Here is a 21648-nt window from a genome sequence, read left to right on the forward strand (position 1 = left end):
GCGCTCTGCTATTCCAAGGTAGGCATCCGGCTCGACGTGGCATCAGTGGCACACCCTCAGTCGAACGGCCAAGCAAAGAGGGCCAACGGCCTGTTTCTGGCCGGCATCAAGCCAAGGCTGGTGGCACCAGTGGTCAGATCAGCCGGCTGCTGGATTGAAGAACTACCAGCTGTGCTATGGAGCCTCCGCACCACGCCCAACCGGTCAATCGGCTTCACTCCATTCTTCCTGGTGTATGGGTCCGAGGCTATTATTCCCACGGATATCGAGTTCGACTCGCCTCGGGTCACCCTATACACAGAAACGGAGGCGAAGGAGGCAAGAGAAGACGGTGTGGATCTCCTCGAAGAAGCAAGGGACTTGGCCTTGAGCCGGACGGCCATCTATAAACAGAAGCTGCGATACTACCACAGCAAAAAGATCAAGCCTCTCTCTTTCAGCGAGGGAGACTTGGTCCTCAGAAGAATCCAGCGCATTGTCGACCAGCACAAGCTCTCATCCCCATGGGAGGGGCCCTTCATCATTAGTAGGGCGTTGCACAACAACGCTTACTACTTGATCGACGCCCAAAAGCCAAGGAAGCGCAAGAGGGACGACTCTGGCCAAGAAACGGAACGTCCATGGAACGCAGCGTTGCTTCGCCCCTTCTATTGCTAAAAGGCAAGAATCAAGCATGGGAAAGAGCATGCACATGTATCTTTCTCCCTCTTCAGGGAACAACAACAAATGCAATAAAAAGATCATGCTTCATGTTTCTTTTTATTGAGAGTTTTCCCTCAGTGTATGCCCTTTGACTGGCTTCAATAAGCTCGGGGGCTACACCGCGTACACCTCTTGCTGGCTTTATCAAGCTCGGAGGCTACGCAGCGCACGCGCCTTGCTGGCTTTAACAAGCTCAGGGGCTCGCAAGCCGCTCGGACGCCTTCCCTATTGTAAAAGAACACATAGTGTGACCGGCTGATCCCTGGTCTCCTCGTACGAGCCTGCGGGCTGGCTCCGGCCGCCTAGTTTGCGAGGTGACACCAGGTCAGGTCGGATACATGCAAAGTTTGGCTACAAAGGGTCGCCGGCTCGGGCCGGCTCGATCATATATACGATCTCATTCAAGCCGGCCTCTGATTGGCCTATGTCTTGTTCTTTAAGTCTTGATGGCTTCGAAAAAGGAGTCAACCAGGAATCAAAAGACAAGATCATAAGACAACACGCTTGGCAATACGAATATAATGCTGAATATATACATTCACAAAAGCATTGGCCCATGGCCCACGTTCATTACATCCCTCCGGGGGTAGAACAAAACACAAAAGGACACAGGCTACGGGGCTGCAGCCTCATCGGTCGCCCCGGCCGCTGCTCCTGATGTGGCAGCATCACCATCTCCGGCTGCTCCCGAGGCGGTTGCGCCGTCTCCCTCGCGAGGGCTCTCAGCTCCGTCCGCACCGGAGTCGGCGTACGACGCACCGCTCGAGGCGGCGGCAGATTCCATAGCCCGGGCCGCCTCGTCGGAGCTGCCGTCAGAGTGATAGGGCTGAAGGCCGTGCAGATCTTCAACGATCACACCACCATCTTCACCCCGCTCCAAAACGAAGTCGTCCCAGGCTGCGTCGCTGGCCCTCACACGAAGCGCCTCCTCCATGCCTTGCAGCTTCGCCTCCGAGCCATCACGCTGGGCGGCAAGCTTGCCCAAGTCCAGGTTCCGATACCAGGACTTGGCCAAGCGTAGGGCCATGTAAGCCCCAGCCCGCGCAGCAGAGGCGCGCCAGGCATCCAGGCGTTCTTCGCATGCTGCAAGCCAGCGGGCGAGCCGGCTCCACGCCTTCCAGCCACAAGGCTGCCACCATCGACGAACCTGCGGCCTGGAGCTGAGCCACAGACTCGCCCAGGGACCGCAGGCGGGCCTGAAGGCCCACCCCGATCTCCTCCACGCTCCAGCCGGAGGTAGTGTCTACCTCCTGCTCGGCCGCGCGGCGCTCCTCACAGCTCACCTCGATAGCGGTATCCGCCGCGATCTGGGTCTTAGGAAAGAGACCTGGAATGGCAGCAGCCAGGACATAAGAACACATCAAAAAGAGGAGACGGCCAAAAAGACCAAAAACAAGACAAGGAAGAGAGACTCACGATGGAAGGCGCCATCGGTCTCATGGGAGACCTGAAGGACCTCGCGCTCCCGCACCTTACTTGCATGAGTAAGGCGGGCAACCTCCTCGTGGAGAGTCGCCGCAGACTCCAAGGCCTTGGCCAGCTGCGTTTGCTTCGGGACAAGGGCCTCCTCCTTCTCCCTCAAGGCGGCGTCCTTGAGGTCCATCTCCTTGAGATGAAGCGATGCGAGGCGATCCACATCGGCGGAGTAGGAGGCCTCCTTCTCCTGCAAGATAGCACGCAGTCGCTCCAGCTCGACCCGGCTGGCCGCCTCGAGCTCCTTCTTCTCCGTCTGAAGAAAGACCAGTCGCTCCTGGAGCTGGTTGCCGGTGTTATGCAGGGCGTCCCGCTCCGTGGCAGCTTCGCCCAGCCGGACTTTGAGCTCGGTGATCCGGCTATCAGCCCCCAGGTGTTGGGTCCGCAGCTCGTTATAGGCATGCGCCTGAGCATCATAAAGCTCCTGCCAAAAGAGAGAAAAAGGAACAGGATTAAGATTCGGCCTGGTTAAGACTGAACCAGCCCGATTCTCAGGGGCTACACCCAGTGGGTGCGCTAGCGCGCCCCCACTGAAGAAACCATACAGGGAAAATGGCCTCCAAGAGATTCGGACTGATCGACGATCGACCGGCCCAATTCTCGGGGGCTACACCTAGTGGGTGCGCTGTCGCGCCCCCACTAACGCAAAAGGATGAGAAAAATGTTCAAAAAAGCCAAAAAGGAAACACCTACCAGGGTGCGGGCCTCCAGGCGCTCCATATCGCCGCACACCACGCGGGCCGACTGCTCCACCTTGGACCGGCTGCTGGGAAACATCGTCTCCAGCTCTGGTACGCTGGAGAGCACGGTGCCAGCGGGCAGTCGTAGGCGGGCCAGGTTTGCCGCCCGCCATGTCCTCATGGGCCGGCTCCCAGCCCGGCCCTCAGCTCCCGGCGCAACAGGGCTGTGCTGGGGAATGACGATGGCACCGGCTCGTGGTGTCGGCTCGGCAGCCGGCTCTGGCGCCATCCCGGCTGACGCTACCTCCTCCGTCGGAGGCAGATGGGCCGCGTCCGACGCATCCATGGTCGCCCGTGGGGCGTCAGGGGCCGTGTCCAGCGCAACAAGGTCTAGCTCCGGCGCGTCGGGTGCCGCCTCGGCCCTGGGAGAGTCAGGGACTGTATCCAGGTCCACCTGCGTCGAGGCTTCCTGCCATGTAGGCCGGGCCCCCTCACCCCTTGGGGCCGGCCTTGAGGCGGCCTCGCTAGCTGGCTCCTCCGCATGAGCAGGTGCAGACGGGTCATGTCTAGCCTTCGCACGCTTCTCCACCGGCCTCTCGACCCAGCTGGGGTGAGGCTGGCCCACGGTGGCCTTCCCCGCAGCCGTGTCCCACCGGCGCTTGGTCTCTGTCTCAAGCTCCCTCTGGGCAGCATCAGCTGCTGCCCAACCAGCCCGCTCGGCTGCGGAGGCGGTGTCTTCATCCACATCCTCCGCCTCCCTGTCAAGCAAAACTCCTAAGGAACAAAGTTCCTCGCAAGATGGACGAAGAAAATGGGGAGGAAATCTTACCGCGCTACCATAGGGACCTGCCTCCGGCCAGCACCGCAGCGTCTCTTCGTGCCGCCGGGTTGCTGTCCGGCTGGAGGACCCGGCGCCGGCCGCTTAGGAGCCTGTCGGAAAGCTGTGGCACCCTTGCCCTTCTTCCCGGCTGCCTCGTCAGCAGCGGTCGCTCTGCCCTTTTGGCGCCTGCCGCGCGTCAGGGGCGGACTGCTGACCTCTTCCACCCCATCAGAGTCCTCCACGAAGGCTGCACCAGAACAGAATGAAGCTATCTCGTCGTCGTCCGTACAGTCTGCAACGGAGGGCCGTGCGTAATCACCAGCCGGCTCTGTCCCTTCCGACTCCAGGGGATTCTCCGAGCCGGCGGAGGAGTCCGAGCGGGATTCAATCATGCCCTCGTCCTCAATCTCCGAGGCGTCGGACACATCCACTTCGGGACCGGGTGGACGGAGGGACCCTTGCAGGTTCTCGAACAGCTGCAGAAAAGGATTCAATCGACGGCTCAGCAACATGACTGGCTTCAAGGCACACAACAAAGAAGAAAGAAGCCACCTACCATCGGAGGCGGGTGGGCCCTGTTGAAGGGGGACATTCCCCACGTCCATTCCCTACTCTCATCCATGCGGGCGATGGAGATCAGGTTCACCCTTCGCGCTACTGCGCCGGGGTGAACCTCTTGGTGGATAGCCGACATGGATCATGTCGGCCACTCATCTGGCAGAACAGATGCGGCCGCCTCTGCAAGGGGAGGATCCGGCGGGCCCCCGTGATGGTGAGAAGGTCGCGGCCAAGGAGGCCGCTCTTCTCCAAAATATCGAGGTGGGCGCAGATCAGCGCCACCTCGGGAATCGGCTTGGGGGTCTTCGCATCCCAGTTCCACCTCGTTGGTGGAGCGATGTCGAACGGGGGCATGTTGAGGGCATCCTGGGCCGGGTCGGTGCTCTTCAGATAGAAGAAACCCTTCTGCCAATGCTTGATGGATTCTTGCAGAGGCATCTGGGGGAAGCTCGACTTCGAGCGATGGTGCACCAACGCGGCCCCGCACGGCGTCATCGGGCGCGGACCCTAGAGCTTCTCCACCTCGGTTTTCTCCATGGCGATGGAATGCTGTTTGAAGAAAAACAGGCTGCACCACAAGTCGACGCGGGGCTCGATCCCCACGAAGCCCTCGCAGAGGACCACGAAGGCCGACAGCTGCAGAATGGCGTTCAGCGCCAAGTGATGCGGCTGCAAGCCGAAGAAGTGGAGCCATTCGGCGAAGAAGACGTTGGCCGGGAGCCCGAAGCCCCGGTAGAAATGCTCGACGAAGACCACGACCCCTCCCGCGGCGGGTGCGGGAGCGGTCTCGGCGGCAGGGAGGCGCACCAACACTTGGGAGGCCGGGGGTAGTAGCCGGGGGTAGTAGCCGGTGGTGACGTAGCGCTTCGATGTGCCCCTCGCACACGTCACTACCCAGCCAGGCTCCCTGCGAGGACGCCTTCTGTGCTGAGGGATTCTTCGAGGAAGAACCACTGGCCATGGCTGCAGATGACGGGAACCCGAAGGGGACGGAGAGTGGGCGACTTTGCAGCGACGAAGACGAAGAAGACGAAGGATGCGATCTCTTTCTCTCTGGGCGCAGGGAGGAAGAGAGCGCGGATGCGGGGCAAGAAGGGGGTGAATGGCCTCCTCGGAACCCCCGCATCCCATTGAAACCCCCACGAAGCGTCGTGGGGAGGGATCTGGTGCGCTCCGGACCCCCATTAATCTCGTGTATCACGGGCGGTAACGCTTCCCTAAGCCCCATTAAATCCGCAAAGGATCCCCCGCGCGGAAGTCGAGGGGGCGTCGTGGCGGGACCCAGGGCCCAGGCCCGGTCCCATCATCAGTAATCACCATCATTACACCTGACGGGCCCTAGCACGTGGCATTCTCCGAGCAAATTAAGACGAGGCCGAGGCGTCGCCTCGAAGCCAAACGGTTTCGAGACCGGCGCCCTTCGTCACGAGTAGCGGCAAAAATATCAAGACAAAATCAACAAGCCGGTGAGGCCGCCCACCCGCAGGCGGCAGGCCTCGCCAGCTTCGGGGACTACTGTCGGGGGGATAACCCCAGGGTAGGCTCATCACGCATGTTCCTTCATTTCCGGCCCAAAGGACTTGAATGCATACAGATTCCCAAGGCCCAAGTCTTTTGGCCGGCTAGGCTACACCTACCGGCTAGAAGACAAGGCGGCCATCCCTCTGGCAGGCCAGGCAACCCCCGCCAGCTAGAATGGAGGCGGCTACCTCTTCTGAGCCGGCCTGGTCCCACCAGCCCGGCTAGGAGGAGGCGGACGCACACCAGCCGGCTAGCCAAGCGGGCTAGCCGGCCGAAGATCACAAGTCACATCATATCATAGGTCAGGATACGACCTTACGATTAAAGGTAGCTACGCGTCAGCAAAGGTACTGGATCGGAGCGCCCGGCAGGTACGAGCGTCGGCGGCCACGCCGCTGACCTACCCCGGCTCTCATTCATCACCTAGCATAGTGTCGGACCGTCACACTCCCACTCCATTACTGCACTCGGCGTGGGGAACAGTGGAGGCGGCCATACTACCTTCCCATGACGACTCTCGCGGGGCGACGTTTGAGGTACAATGCGTGCTCAGCATCAACCTTACACGAGAGCCTCATTGGCCAGCCGGCGGGTCCCACTGCCAATCGAGACCATGTAGCCGGCGGGCCCCTCAAGCGACAAGACAAGACTCTTGTGGGCCCCTGGCCAGCCGGCGAGGCTGCCAGCTGGGTCCCACACTTGTACCCTTTATCCGTATTGTAGGCCGGCGGGTTCGTCTATAAAACCCCCCGATCGCCCTTCATGCAGGGGGGCCGATCATTCTACATTCATACAACACTACACACCCACCAACCACAGAGAGAGAGAGGCAGAGACGAGCCGACTGCTCCCCTCTTCCTCCTCCCAACACAGCTCGAGGAGCAACCTTGTACTCTGTTCTTACACATCAAACACTCCGGCAGGATTAGGGGTGTTATCTCTAAGGAGAGCCCTGAACATGGGTACATCGTGCGTCCCATGCGTGTACCAACCTCGTTACCAGCGCCCACCTTTGTCCCTTCGGTTCTCACCGTCTTTAGCCTACCTATGGCATATGTTGTGAGTATTCACGGACAGTGGGTTCGTGCCCCCTGATGTCTAGCTTGAGTGACAAAACATGAGACTAGGGGATGTGATGTTGCCACCAGGGAGAAAACAACAATGCTTGTGACCGCGGTTGCAAGGATTGTTTACCTTACACATAGTTCCTTTATGCAGTTGTCCGTTGCTTTGAGTTTACGCTTTGGGTGGGGCTCGCAACTTAATAACATCAGGATGTTCTGGATAGATATCTCAAGGTGGATGATTAGTAAGTAGATGCTGATGAATAAAGGTCCACTTGTCTTGGCGTACTGCCCATTACTATTGAGCCTCTAACTTTCAAGTAGCATAATTAGCATTGCGCTGCATTCATAATTTTTTCAATTGCCCAGCTGTAATTTATTTACCCATGCATGGTTGTGTATCGTATTTTGGGAGAGAGACATCACAAGTGAAAATCATGTGACTCGGGTCCATATCACCACCATTGCTTACACCTCCATCATTTACTGCTTTCATTTACTTTTCCGTTGCAATCACTATCACTTTTCCCGCTTGTGTTTTGATCCTTTGCAAACTACAAGGCCGGAGAGATTGACAACCTCTCTGTACTCATTGGGAGCAAAGTTACTTGTTGTGTGTGCAGGTCCACATCTTCTGCTAGCGCCAGAGCAACGGACACCTACTTGTTGATCTTCGGAGTCCTCCTGGTTCGATAAACCTTACATTCCCCGTGTAAGGGAAATTTGCTGCTGACTACATCTCCACCTTCCACTTGGGGTAACCAACGAGGGGCGAGAAGTATATTCATCAACTCGTCATCAACACCAAGCCAGCAATCAACCCGCCAAATAATAGTGGAGTCAAGCCTAACATCCCAGGACAGGTTACCTGCTTTGGATGTGGTCAGACTAGGCACTACTCAAGGCAGTGCCCCAACAAGAAGCCCGATGCACCACGCCCCAATGCGCCTAATCAAGGACAAGGTCAGGGAGCACCAGGTAGGAACCAAGCTACCCGCAACCAGCAGTACCACAGCAGGGGACGTATTAATCACATATCCGTGGAAGAAACATAGGAAGACCAAGACTGCATTCTAGGTACATTCCTCGTCAACTCCACCCGAGCAACAATATTGTTTGATTGTGGTGCTTCGCATTCTTCTGTTACTCGGAAGATTGCGGAAAAATGTGGTTTGAAGCCTACCCTCCTTAATGGGAAAATGGTAGTACATACCCCGGGAGCAGTGCTAAGGACCAACCTAGGGTGTAGAGGAGTCCGGATCAATATTAATGGGATAAGCTTCGCAACAGATCTCATTGTCATTAAGTCACAAGGCTTGGACATCATCCTTGGGATGGATTGGTTGGCCAAGCACCAGAGCATATTGGACTGTGCCAAAAGGGCTATTACCATGACGAGCGACCATGGGGTCAAAGTCAAGTATGTCCCCGAGCCTACGTCCACTCAAGTCCCTCAGGTAATTGCCTATCGGGAGAAGAGTTGGACCAAGTGCCAATAGTCTGTGAGTACCCGAATGTCTTTCCTAATGAGCTGCCAGGGATGCCTCCTGACCGAGACATCGAGTTCATCATTGAGCTCATGCCCAGATCAACACCTATCTATAAGAATCCTTAATGGATGGGATCCGAAGAGATAGCAGAGCTGAAGAAGCAGTTGGATGAGCAACTTATGAAGGGTTTCATTCGTCCAAGTGTAGCACCTTGGGGATCATCTATTTTGTTAGTTTCTAAGAAGGATGGGACTATCATACTCTGTATCGATTACCGTTCCCTCAACGAAGTCACGATCAAGAACAAGTATCCACTCCCCAAGATTGAAGACCTATTTGACTAGCTAATTGGTGCCAAGGTATTTTCCAAGATCGATATCCGATCTGGATATTACCAATTGAAGATCCGGCCCGAAGAGATACCTAAGACTGCATTCGTGACCCGGTACGGTCTATACGAGTGCACCATCATGTCATTTGGGTTGACCAATGCCCTAGCATACTTCATGTACCTCATGAACAAAGTCTTCATGGAATACCTGGATAAGTTTGTCGTCGTCTTCATCGATCACATATTAATCTTCTCCAAGTCCGAAGAAGAGCATGAGCAACACTTGAGGTTAGTGTTGGAAAAGCTTCGAGAACACCAGCTTTATGCCAGGTTTAGCAAATGCAAATTCTTGCTGCACGAACTTGGATTCTTTGGTCATACCATCACAACAAATGGATTGGCGGTCGATACCTCCAAGATTACCACAGTAACCAACTGGAAATCGCCAATCGATGTGAAGGAAGTCACAAGCTCCCTCTGTAACGACTAAGATGCGGTCCTTTCCGATTTAGGGAACGAGGCCCTAAAATGGAAAGAAGCGCATCTAAGCGTTTCGCAAGCACGGTAACATAGCACATACATAATAATGTAATGACAATTCGGGATTCAACTGTCATCTCATAAATAATATCAGAGTTTACATCACGCATTTATTCAAACAAGGTAGTTCCGCTATGGACTACATAACATGAGAAAAGGCTATGCTACCCTGCATGCTTGCCCACGATCACGACCACGCCTCAGTCTTCTGGATAGTTCACATACAAGCGGTCGTTCTCCTCATCGTACTGCCACGCCAGCTGCGTGCCGTGGGGATCACCTGTGTCAGGCATACCTGTACCTGTTGGTGTGTTCAAGTAATCTGCGAGCCACGGGGACTTAGCAATCTATGACCTCAGTGCCAGAACTAGTCAAGTTATTAGGTAGGGAAGGTTCAGTGTTTAGGTTGCAACATCCTAAGCATTTATGGTGGCTAACTTACGTGGAACATGCATTGAAGGTGGTCTATACTACCGGCCGAATACTAGCTGATCAATAAGTGATCCTGAACACCTACTTACGTCAATCATAACCCCACCGTGTTCCCGATCGAAGAGAGGTCTTCGAAGGGGACAGTCACGGTTACGCACACAATTGGCAATTTTATTAGATTAGGTTCAAGTTATCTATAACCGGATGTTAACAACTATTCCAAGTTGCCACATAACCACGGGCACGGCTTTCCGAAAGATTTAACCTTGCAGGGGGGCTCCAACTAGTCCATCACAAAAGGTCATGGGTCGCAAAGTAATCCTCTATCACGAATCTCGTGATCTCGTCGGATTCCTTAGAGGAAAACCTCAACTATGGGGAGAACAAAAGCTTCACCGGGATTCCTATACGCAAGATATGTCGCTAAGGTAAGACAAGATTAGCAGGACCTCCTGTCATGTCGACGACCCTGATAAGAGGAGCGTATCTCAGTCTCAGGAAACGACAGATGAGCTAGACGTCGGGATGGCTAAACCTCTGGGTGACCAGGGGGGCCCGGACATCGCTCAGATGGGACCAACACTCATGAGGATCTATTCCCTATGCAGATTATTATTAAGTGATTAGCAAATTAACACCAATGTTGGGTCCTGCCGGACAAGTCTTAACACTACACGATTTATCAAGGGGGTCCCGATAACAACCACAAACGTGTTAGGAGCGATCAGTTATGGAATCAAACACCGGTAGCCGGAAACTATGTCGGCAATAAGGAACAAAACACCCGGCAAAAGGCTAGGCCTTCCGTTATTTACCAAGTATATAGGTGCATTAATTAAATAACAGAATTAACATAATGATATCAAGCTCATGTTATCACATGAGACAAATTCACCTGCAACTAGCAACGCTAACATTAGTAGCTGAACAAGCCTACTTAGCCATTCAATATTTGCTAGGAAGGGAAAGTGTTTGGGTTTCATGGCAATATCAGGAGGAAATTATTTCAGTGGTAGGCAGCAAGCATAAGACGAAGGAAACGTGAATCTAGCATAACAAGTCTAGAGATGGAATCAAGGTCATATCATCTTGCAAGTGATGTCCTCAGCTTGGAACTGCTCTTGTTCGTCCTACACGTACTCTCCCGGATCCACGTACTCGCTCTCCGATCCCGGTCCTACCCAACATAAGAATAGCATTCAATTAACAACATCACGACAAGATGCAACAAACACATGATGCATGAGATGAAAATGAACATGCATCTCTATCCTAGCTACAGGCAAAAGCATGAGAAGAAAATACAAGTTCCTGGACAGAACTTCACTCTAAGCTATCTTGACATGCATGAATATGGCACGAACAGATGCGTCACACGAAAACGATGCAAAAACATATAAAGAATGTTACGAGCGGAGCTACGGATCAATAAAAAACAACAGAACAAGAAATAGAGTCCTACGTATCAAATCCAACACAACACACTCCAATGGCATACTTCTGGTATTCCCAGGTTGCCAAATCGCAAAACAAACAAGAATGGACGGGGTGGTGCAAAGAATATCACCACACGATCAACTATGCACTCACAAGCATCAAAACATCAAAAGCACCTACAGCCACCCAAACAGGCCAAATAGGATATGTGGCAGAAGCTATTCAAAAGCTCTACAAGCATGGGCAAAAAGATAATACAAAGGAGTTACACACAGATAGTTCTACAGCTGCTAACTTGGACAAACTATCAGTTTTCAGGGACTTAGTGAAAATCTCAGATTCTCACTAGCTGTTTATGCTCTGAAGCATTTTGACAGCACCCAAAACCATATCTACAGGATTCCAAATGGAATGAAAATTGACGGAGAGCTAGACAAACACAAAAGCTAAAACTTCATAGTTGATTGCAAGGGCTGATTCCCAACACATGAACTTCTACAAGCACAACTACAAGGGAAGAAAATAACAGCAGTTTCTCAGACTTAGTGAAAATCACAGATTTTCACTAAACTGGAATTTTCAGCCACATGCCATCTTTGACTAGGTACAACTTGCACATATGAACTCCTAAGCATAAAACAAAACCTACATTCTATAGAGGGGTTCACCCTCTACTGCCACAACAAAGAATCAACCTCTTGGGCTCATCACATCACATGGAACAAAACTCTAAACATTGAACAAAACAGAAATATGACATTCCCACAAAGTATTCCAAAGGAAAAACTGATTCCACCAATGGATTCCTGGGATGATTCTACCCCAAAAACATATATAATACATAGGCACTTGCATAGAACAAATGGGCTCAAAGCTAAGAAGAAAATAAGCATGGAATCACAAAGAGATGAATAATGCATTATCACATGTGCTTCTCACTAGATTATCACATACACATCCACTTGCACACTATCAACAATACAATGGTGCACATGAGGGGTAGACCTCATGTTCATGTGCCTTAGCACACCACCACTCACACACTTACATCAACCACAAACATAAGCAAGCACCTACACATGCTAGTTGGAACACACCACTACTAACACTCGCATCATGCATATAACATACACCTACACACTCCTTGGGTGCTTGGACCAGACAAGCACACATGCATAGGAGGTGAACCACATATAGAAATATTCATAACACAACAAGAATCACAAAGTATGTGGGGGGACCCACACACACACACACACACCCACAACTCTTGCACATACTAGTGCTCAAGCTCATCATACCACATAGAGGTAACACACCACATCACCATGGTGACCTGGAACTACAAATACAACCTAGTGCATACACACACATACTAACACACACACATCATATAAAAGCTAGCTCATACATCATATATATGCACACAAGCCTACACATGCATTCTACACAAACTAGCAAAAATAACTGGGCACACCTACTTGGTGTGAGCTAAAAATAAATACCACATGAGGTAATCTAGCACACTGCAGCACTACATAGCAAAACAAATGAAACAACAACTGAAAAGAGCAAAGAAAAATAAAGGGGTTTCCCGGGAATCAAACCCAAGCCCTCTGGATCACAACAGCAACCTGCACCACCGGGTTAGGCTGCCCTGGCTCAACACGAACAGAGAAGGGAGCAGGGTATGCTCTCTCTCTGAAGTTTACTGTGCCGAAAACAAATAGCAAAAGGGGTGTACCGAGGGGATTCGAACCCTCGACCTGCCACTGCACCAAAACGCCACTACCACTCTACTACTCGCTTGGATCTTAATCGAGTAGGGGGTAACCTCTTTTGAGCAACCCCCTCTCGCCTATCCTCTGCCCGACGGTGGCCGGAACAGGGGAAGGACCTCGCCAGCGTTACATGCTTAATTAGACTACGCCTTGTCAATGGAAGGGAATAGGGGTTCCCAGGGTTCCATTTCCCTAACTAATTCTACTCGGGAAGACCTATAGTAATGGCTCGACGTTGTGTGGCGGCGTCGGCGACAGAGAAGGAACACGGCGAGGCTACGTCTCCTAGGCGCAAGATCTAGCTACGGGGAAGGGAAAGAAGTTCAGGCTCACCCACTAGACAAGGTAGCCATGTCTTCCGGGGAGGAGGTAGAGGACGAAGGGGAAGAAGCCACGCCGGGGAAGAATGACGGGGAGGAAGCCGCCGTCATCGAAGTAGTGGTAGCAATGCCGATCCACTCCTCCTAGCTGCGGGAGTGGGTCCTTGAAGATCCCGCGTGCTCGCCGAGGGGTCGGAGAGGACGCAGGTGTACGGGCGCGACGGCGAGGACCTACTCAGCTTGCGGCCATGGCGGAGGAGCTGGATCCCCTTAAGTGAAGCCGTCGACAGAGAGGGAGGAGGAGATGGGAAAGAGGTGGCAGCGCAAGGGGAGGAACCCTAGGCTTGCACGGATGCCAAGGGGGGTTCTATGGAGGAGGAGGAGGCGAGGGACGCGCGCCTCGACGTCCATGACGACGTCTACTTGCTGGCGCGCTGTCTCACTGACGAACTGACGGAGGAGGATGAATCTATAGGAGAAAGGCCACGCGCGAGGGGAGGTGGGCCAACTTGTGGGAGGAGGCCCACTAGGTGGCGCCAGATAGAAAGAAAATAAAACCCCTGGGGTTTTCTAACTACAAAAAATAAATAGAAAAGAAATAAAGCAAAGGCAAATCTGTTGAGACTAAAAATAAAACAAAAATTCCCGTGGTCATAAGGATTTATGACCTGTTTGAATAAAATATATAAGGAGTATTTGGAGCAACTAAATCTATACCTAATAATAAAGCGGCTATTGCTTCCGTCGGAAAACCCACCACGGCATTTTTATAAAAAATCCGTTGTAATTTTTGTTATTCAACCCACGCTCCATCATTTATCTGCAAAGCAAAAGGAAAAAAATGATTCGCTGCAAAAATTATACCCGTACGCATCGCCTCCTCCCGTCAACCCTAGGCCACCCTGGCCTGTGCCCAGGCCGCCACCACACCACACGCCGCCGCGGCCGACCTCAACCGCCACCGCTGTCGATCTCAACCCACCCGCCTCCGCAGATGTACATCTCCCCACTCACTGCCCCCGTTGTGGCGCTCGAGCGCATCGCGTCAACCCTGGTCCACCCCTGGCCTGTGCCCATGCCGCTGCCACACTACTCGCCGCCGCGGCCGACCTCAACCACCACTGTTGTCGATCTCAACCCACCCGCCTCTGCAGTCGTACCTCTGCCCGCTTGCTGCCCCCGTTTGGGCGCTCGAGCACAGCTTCTGGATCAAATCAACGCGACAGTTACACCGACTTGGGATGATGCGTCTGCTCGATGGAGAACGGCGACGGCGCGCGGATAAGGCGCGGCGGAGCGAAGTACTTGCAGGTGGAGGCGTGCCTCCATGGCTCACATGGGGAACTCCGAGGTTATGGTACGGCAACGGCGAGTCCTTATGGCCAGATAGAGGCGCCTAACCCTTGCTCCCCTCATCGTATCCCCTCCTCTGGCAGGAACTCATCATCTGGTGAGATCCCCTCCCCATGCCTCCAACCGTGTGCCAAGCACCGGCAAGAAATTTTGTTTTGTGGGAATTTTTTTGCTGATGAATGAATGTATTGAATGTAAGATTGCATTGTTGTAGAGAGAGAGAGAATGGAACACCACCTTCAGTTTGTCATCTGATACCACATTCTCTACCCCATGAGTGAAATAAGATAACAATCCATTGATCAATTCATGTAGCCTCTTTGTTTTGCTTTGCTTGTCCCGCTCAATTTCTCATCATGGTGGAATTAACAATGTACGGGTTGATTTCTCAACAAAATAGGATAGGACTTACTACATTAGTTAGTTAGCTTATTATTTTAATAAATCAAAATGATTATAAAAAGATTAAAAGCGTGTGGTATTTTTTTCTCCCGTTGCAACGCACGGGCCCTTTTGCTAGTATTAACAAAACAAAATATAATCCTCTGTTTTGTGAATATTTGCACCTCTCAAACAAAGTTTCAAAACATCAAATACATATCTTCACATCCACCACAAAACATACGCGGCGGAGCGAAGTACTTGCAGGTGTAGGCGTGCCTCCATGGCTCACATGGGGAACTCCGAGGTTATGGTACGGCAACGGCGAGTCCTTATGGCAGATAGAGGCGCCTAACCCTTGCTCCCCTCATCGTATCCCCTCCTCTGGCAGGAACTCATCATCTGGTGAGATCCCCTCCCCATGCCTCCAACCGTGTGCCAAGCACCGGCAAGAAATTTTGTTTTGTGGGAATTTGTTTGCTGATGAATGAATGTATTGAATGTAAGATTGCATTGTTGTAGAGAGAGAGAGAATGGAACACCACCTTCAGTTTGTCATCTGATACCACATTCTCTACCCCATGAGTGAAATAAGATAACAATCCATTGATCAATTCATGTAGCCTCTTTGTTTTGCTTTGCTTGTCCCGCTCAATTTCTCATCATGGTGGAATTAACAATGTACGGGTTGATTTCTCAACAAAATAGGATAGGACTTACTACATTAGTTAGTTAGCTTATTATTTTAATAAATCAAAATGATTATAAAAAGATTAAAAGCGTGTGGTATTTTTTTCTCCCGTTGCAACGCACGGGCCCTTTTGCTAGTATTAACAAAACAGAATATAATCCTCTGTTTTGTGAATATTTGCACCTCTCAAACAAAATTTCAAAACATCAAATACATATCTTCACATCCACCACAAAACATACTAAATCATGGGAATTTTTGAATTAGGAATGGAGCAAGTGAATATTGGGTTTGAGATAAATGAGAGGAAGAAGGTTTTGAATCCTATAAGCAACCAACATAGTGCTCTCTACTTTCAAATGCACTACTCCACAACATATCACATAGCATAACCTATCAACACACATCACCACATCACATACCACTACTACACATGGAATCACAAGGCATAAACACAAAGACATGGAATGATAGTGATGCATGCATGCAAAGGAAAACAAATCAAGGTGACACATGAAATGACACATGCATTGAGCTCTCATTGCAGTGACAAGATGGACCCACATACAGAAGGTTCCAAATAAGGCAAGTTACACTCTTGGGGCATTAGAAACTCTCCCACACTACAAAAAGATCTCGACCCGAGATCTAAGACTGAAAGATCTCCGGAAATTCAGAACGGAGGTGACCCTCGCGTTCGCAAGTAGCCTCTTTATCGGAATGGTATGACCATTGCACCTTGAGAAATTTGACAGTCTTTTTGCGGGTCTTGTGCTCAGTCGCCTCGAGAACCGCAACTGGATGCTCACGAGAGGATGGGTCGGGGTTGAAGGTCGATGTCTTGAAGATGAACAATGCGCTCGGGAGTCTTGAAGCATCTCCAGAGCTGGGAGACATGGAACACGTCATGCACATTTGCAAAGTTTGACGGGAGCTCGAGCTGGTACGCAAGGTCGCCTTTCTTGCCAACAACTCTGAAAGGACCAACGAAACGAGTCACAAGCTTGCCTTTGATGCCAAAGCGATGTGTACCCTTCATAGGCGACACCTTGAGATAGACGAAGTCATCAAGCTCATAAGACATGTCATGATGCTTGCTCTCATAATAACTCTTCTGACGGGACTGAGCTGCTCTGAGATTATTCTGAATGACCCGACACATCTCTTCAGCTTCTTCTATCAAGTCATTCCCAAGAATCTGACGCTCACCTGTCTCGGACCAGTTGAGTGGGGTACGACACTTCCGGCCATAGAGAATCTCAAACGGAGCTTTGCCCGAACTAGCTTGATAACTGTTGTTATACGAGAACTTAGTGAAAGGCAGGTAGTCTTCCCACTTCATGCCAAAAGAGATAACACAGGCTCTCAGTATATCCTCAAGGACCTGATTGACTCGCTCCACTTGACCACTAGTCTAAGGATGAAAAGTTGTGCTGAATCGTATCTTCGTGCCCATCGCAGACTGAAAAGAGTCCCAGAACTTGGAAGTGAAGATACTTCCGCGATCCGAAGAAATCATCATAAGCACGCCGTGCAAAAACATTATCCTGGAAGTGTACAGCTCTGCAAGCTGAGCTGCGGAGATGGATTCCTTGACTGGAAGAAAATGAGCTACTTTACTCAACTTGTCGATGACGACAAAGATGGCATCATTACCCTTCTTGGACTTCGGGAACCCGGTGACGAAATCCATCTCAATATGGTTGAACTTCCACTCAGGAATGGTCAGTGGATGCAAAAGACCTGCTGGACGTTGATGCTCTGCTTTCACCCTTCGACATACATCACATTCATTTACGAACTGAGCTATCTCACGCTTCATGCGAGTCCACCAGAAGGTCTGTTTCAAGTCCTGATACATCTTGGAGCTTCCAAGATGTATAGAGAGCAGAGAGTTATGAGCTTCTTCCATGATTACCTTTCTGAGATCACCTTTCGGAACGACAAGACGATCCTCAAAGAACAACGTGTCTCTGGCATTAACACTGAAGCACTTATATTTGGGAAGTCCCTTTGCCACGCCAATCTTGACTTTATTCACCATTGCATCAGGAAGCTGTGCTGCTCGGACCTGATTTTCCAAGGTAGGAGAGATCTGAAGATTTGCAAGAAATCCATGAGGTACTAACTGAAGGTTGAGCTTTCTGAAAGATTCACAAAGGCCAGGATGGAGAGGCTTTAGAATGGGACTGTTGTAGTAAGCCTTCCTGCTCAAAGCATCTGCCACGACATTAGCTTTGCCTGGCGTGTACTCAATGCTTGGATTAAAATCTTGGAGCATTTCCACCCAACGAGTTTGCCGGAGATTTAGGTTAGGCTGGCTGAAGATGTACTTGAGACTCTTGTGATCGGTGAACACTTCAACCTTTCATTCCAACAAGAGGTGTCTCCAAGTCATCAAAGCATGTACCACTGCTCCTAGCTCAAGATCATGCACAGGATAATTCTTCTCCGCTGGCTTCAACTGCGTGGAGGTATAAGCAACCACTTTCTTCTCTTGCATCAGAACTGTACCAAGACCTTGAAGAGAGGCGCCGCAGAACATTTGGTAAGGTTTGGAATCATCAGGAGGAACCACGACTGGAGTAGAGGTGAGCTTCTCTTTGAGTGCGTCGAAGGCCAACTGACACTCTAGAGACCAAGCATACTTCACACCCTTCTGAAGAAGACTTGAGAGAGGCTTAGCAATCTTGGAGAAGTTCTCAACGAACCTTCTACAATAGCTTGCAAGCCTGAGAAAGCTTTGAAGCTACTTCACATTCTGCGGAGGCTCCCATTCAACAATGGCCTGCACCTTGGACGGATCAACTTTGATGCCCTCAGCACAGATGATGTGACTAAGATAGACGACTTCTTTCAACTAGAACTCACACTTGGAAAACTTGGCATATAATTTGTACTCTCTCAGCTTATCAAGCACCAATCTGAGATGTTCTTCATGTTCTTCCTCAGTCTCTAAAAAGACCAGAATATCGTCGAGATACAGCAAGACGAACTCATTCTTGAATGGAGAGAATATGTAGTTCATCGATCGACAAAATGTCGGAGGAGCATTTGCCCGACCAAAAGACATCACTGTATACTCATACGAGCCAAAACTAGTCCTAAAAGCAGTCTTCGAAATATCCTCTTCGCGAATGCGAATTTGATGATAGCCCATTCTGAGATTGAGCTTGTAGAAGATCTTAGCCCCTTTCAACTGTTCGAACAACTCATTTATGTTCGAAAGTGGATACTTGTTTCTGATTGTCTTCTTGTTCAATGGATGGTAATCGACACACAACGGGTCCGTGCCAACCTTCTTCTTGACAAACAGAACTCCACAGCCCCACGGAGACGAGCTCGGTCTGATCAGACCCAAACGCTCCTGCTCATCGAGTTTCCTCTTAAGTTCCTTCAACTCTTCTGGACCCAATTTGTACGACCGTTTGCACACACGCTCAGTACCTGGTTCAATCTCAATTACAAATTCAACTTCTTGGTGCAAAGGCATTCCTGGCAGGTCTTCTGGAAACACATCTTCATATTCACAGACCACTCGGACTTGCGAAATAGGATTAATCTCACCCTTTTCGTTCAAAGAGAACAGACGGATTGTGTCATCGCACGCCGCAAATATAATCACGTCCTCCGATGAGTGAGTAATCTTCACTTCTTTAGCTTCACAATTAATCGATGCCTTGTTCATGGCCAACCAGTCCATACCAAGGATCAAATCGATGTCAGACTTGCCGAGAACAATAGGAGACGCCAGAAAAGAATAACTACCCATCTTGACAGAAACATCTGGAGCACGAGTGCTATTATGCATGAACTTGCCTGGAGAAACTACTGACTACGGTCTAGGAAGCTCTTCAACATGAACATTATGCTTGGATGCAAATGGAATGGAGAGGAACAAATGCGAAGCACCAGAATCAAACAACACTTTAGCAGGAATATCATTAACGAGGAGGTTACCCATGATCACATCTGACAAGTTTTCCGCCTCAGCCGCATTCACCATGTTGACTCGAGCAGACCTGGGGTTGAACTTCACGAGAGCATTGCTTGGCGGTTTGCCTGGAGGAGGAGGCGGAAGACGGAGCTGACAAGTGCACTTGTTGGCATAGTGACCCTTCTGCCCACACTTGTGACAAGTAACCTTTGTTGGCCGACGGTACTGTGTCTGAGGAGGCCCTTGCTTCTACTGCTGGAATCTCTGCTGGAAAGCTGGGTTGGGTGGGTGGGAAGAACCACGGCCACCATAATGCTTGAACTGCTGCGTGTGCCAATGAGGAGGAGGAGACACCCAAAACTTATGTTGCTTCTAAACCACCTGAGTAGAAGACGAACTGGAATCTCTGAAGCGCTTCTTAGAATTCTCCACCCTGAGAAAAGCTGCCTTAGACCCGAGAGCTAAGTTGTAGAACTTAATTAACTCCTCGGGATCGTGCAAAGCGAGAGCTAACTGCAAATCTTCTTTCAAGCAACCTCTGAACTGATAAATCTTTCCCTTCTAATCAGGGATATCCTGCACGGCGTATCGGGCTAGCTCGTGGAACTCGACGTTGTACTTGTACACGGAGTTACCACCATGCTTCAAGCGCCTAAACTTCTCACGCATTTCCTCCACGAAGTTGGACGGAATGTAGTGGGATCTGAAGTCACGATAGAACTCCTCCCAAGTGATCACTCTAGCACCCCTGGAATCCTTCAACTGTTGCCACCAGATAGATGCTTGCCCCTTCAGCTGGAATGTTGCAAACTTGACGAAATCCTCAGGACGAACATTGCTGCATTCAAAGTGCTTGTTCATGTCGCAGATCCAATCCTCAGTATCAAACGGCTGGTCACAGGAAGTGAAAGTCTTCGGCTGATTTGACAGGAACTGACTCAGATTAGCAAACTGATTGCCACCATGCTGGAAATTGCCTTGCTGCTGATTAGTCCTCTCTTGCAACAACTGTATCAGCATCTGAGTGTTTGCATTTGTAGCATCTCATCGCTTGCCAAGCCTCTGCAGGAGGCGGCGGCGGCGGAGGAGGATTCTCCGGAGGAGGAGGTGGTGGCGGCACATCCTCACGACCTGGATTCTGACAAGTTGGTGGAGCGATCCTGAAGACGGACAACACATTAGCCCACAAAATAAATTGAAGGTATAGCTGAATCAAAAAGGCAGGAATATCTGAACAGGAATATTAGCAATTGCACTCGAACAAAATAGTAAGAATGCTTCCTCAAAGTGACGGTCGACAAAATTCTGATTAAGACCACTTGCAACAAGTATGAGCTAGAACTGCTCGGAACAAACATATGATCGAGATTTATCTGATATCTTCGTGGATAAGATCGCACGGGCTCGAATTTAGAGTAGCCATCCTATGCAAGGTAGTGCACAAGACTTACAAAGTATCCCCGAGTCGTAGCGAGCTACAAGGACTCTTTAAGACACAACGAGAACCACTGTAAGACAACCGTGAACAAACATACCCACTGAATGTCGAATCCCAACCTCACATCATGCATCCGTAGGAAGATTGCCCTATAAGTCACTACTTGATATCCCACCTATGAATTCCCGAAATATCTGGTCATGCAATCTGGTACACGGATACAAGGAGTAATATTCACACAACTCCTATACTAAGCCGTCCACTATATCACATCCGTCAACACATAACCAGAATCTCGGACCTTCATCTACAACAAACCCTCGTGATCACAACGATAGTAAGTATGGCAGTACTCCCGAACAATCTGCACCAGTACTGGGGACATCGGGGTTATCTCGCCACTACTAGTATTGAAGCAATTACGAACATCCTTCGTTCTGAGATACTCAGAAATCTGAATGATGGCGATGTGCGCAAGAATCCACTTGAGCTCAACTCTCCGGAAGAAATCAAGGCAGACAGGAGGCACCAAGACAGAACTCCGTCACATCGAAATCATATAGATTTCAAAAATACCCGCGTGATCCTAATTTTTTCTTTGAGCGAGAAGAGGAGTAGAATTAAGATTTCCTAAGTCGAGAACCTCACCAGAGCATGGAAGAGGAGAAAAAAGAATCCTACTCTCAGATATAACTAAGA

The sequence above is a fragment of the Hordeum vulgare genome, chromosome 1H, assembly GCF_904849725.1.
Source record: "Hordeum vulgare subsp. vulgare chromosome 1H, MorexV3_pseudomolecules_assembly, whole genome shotgun sequence".
NCBI classification, from domain to species: Eukaryota; Viridiplantae; Streptophyta; class Magnoliopsida; order Poales; family Poaceae; genus Hordeum; species Hordeum vulgare.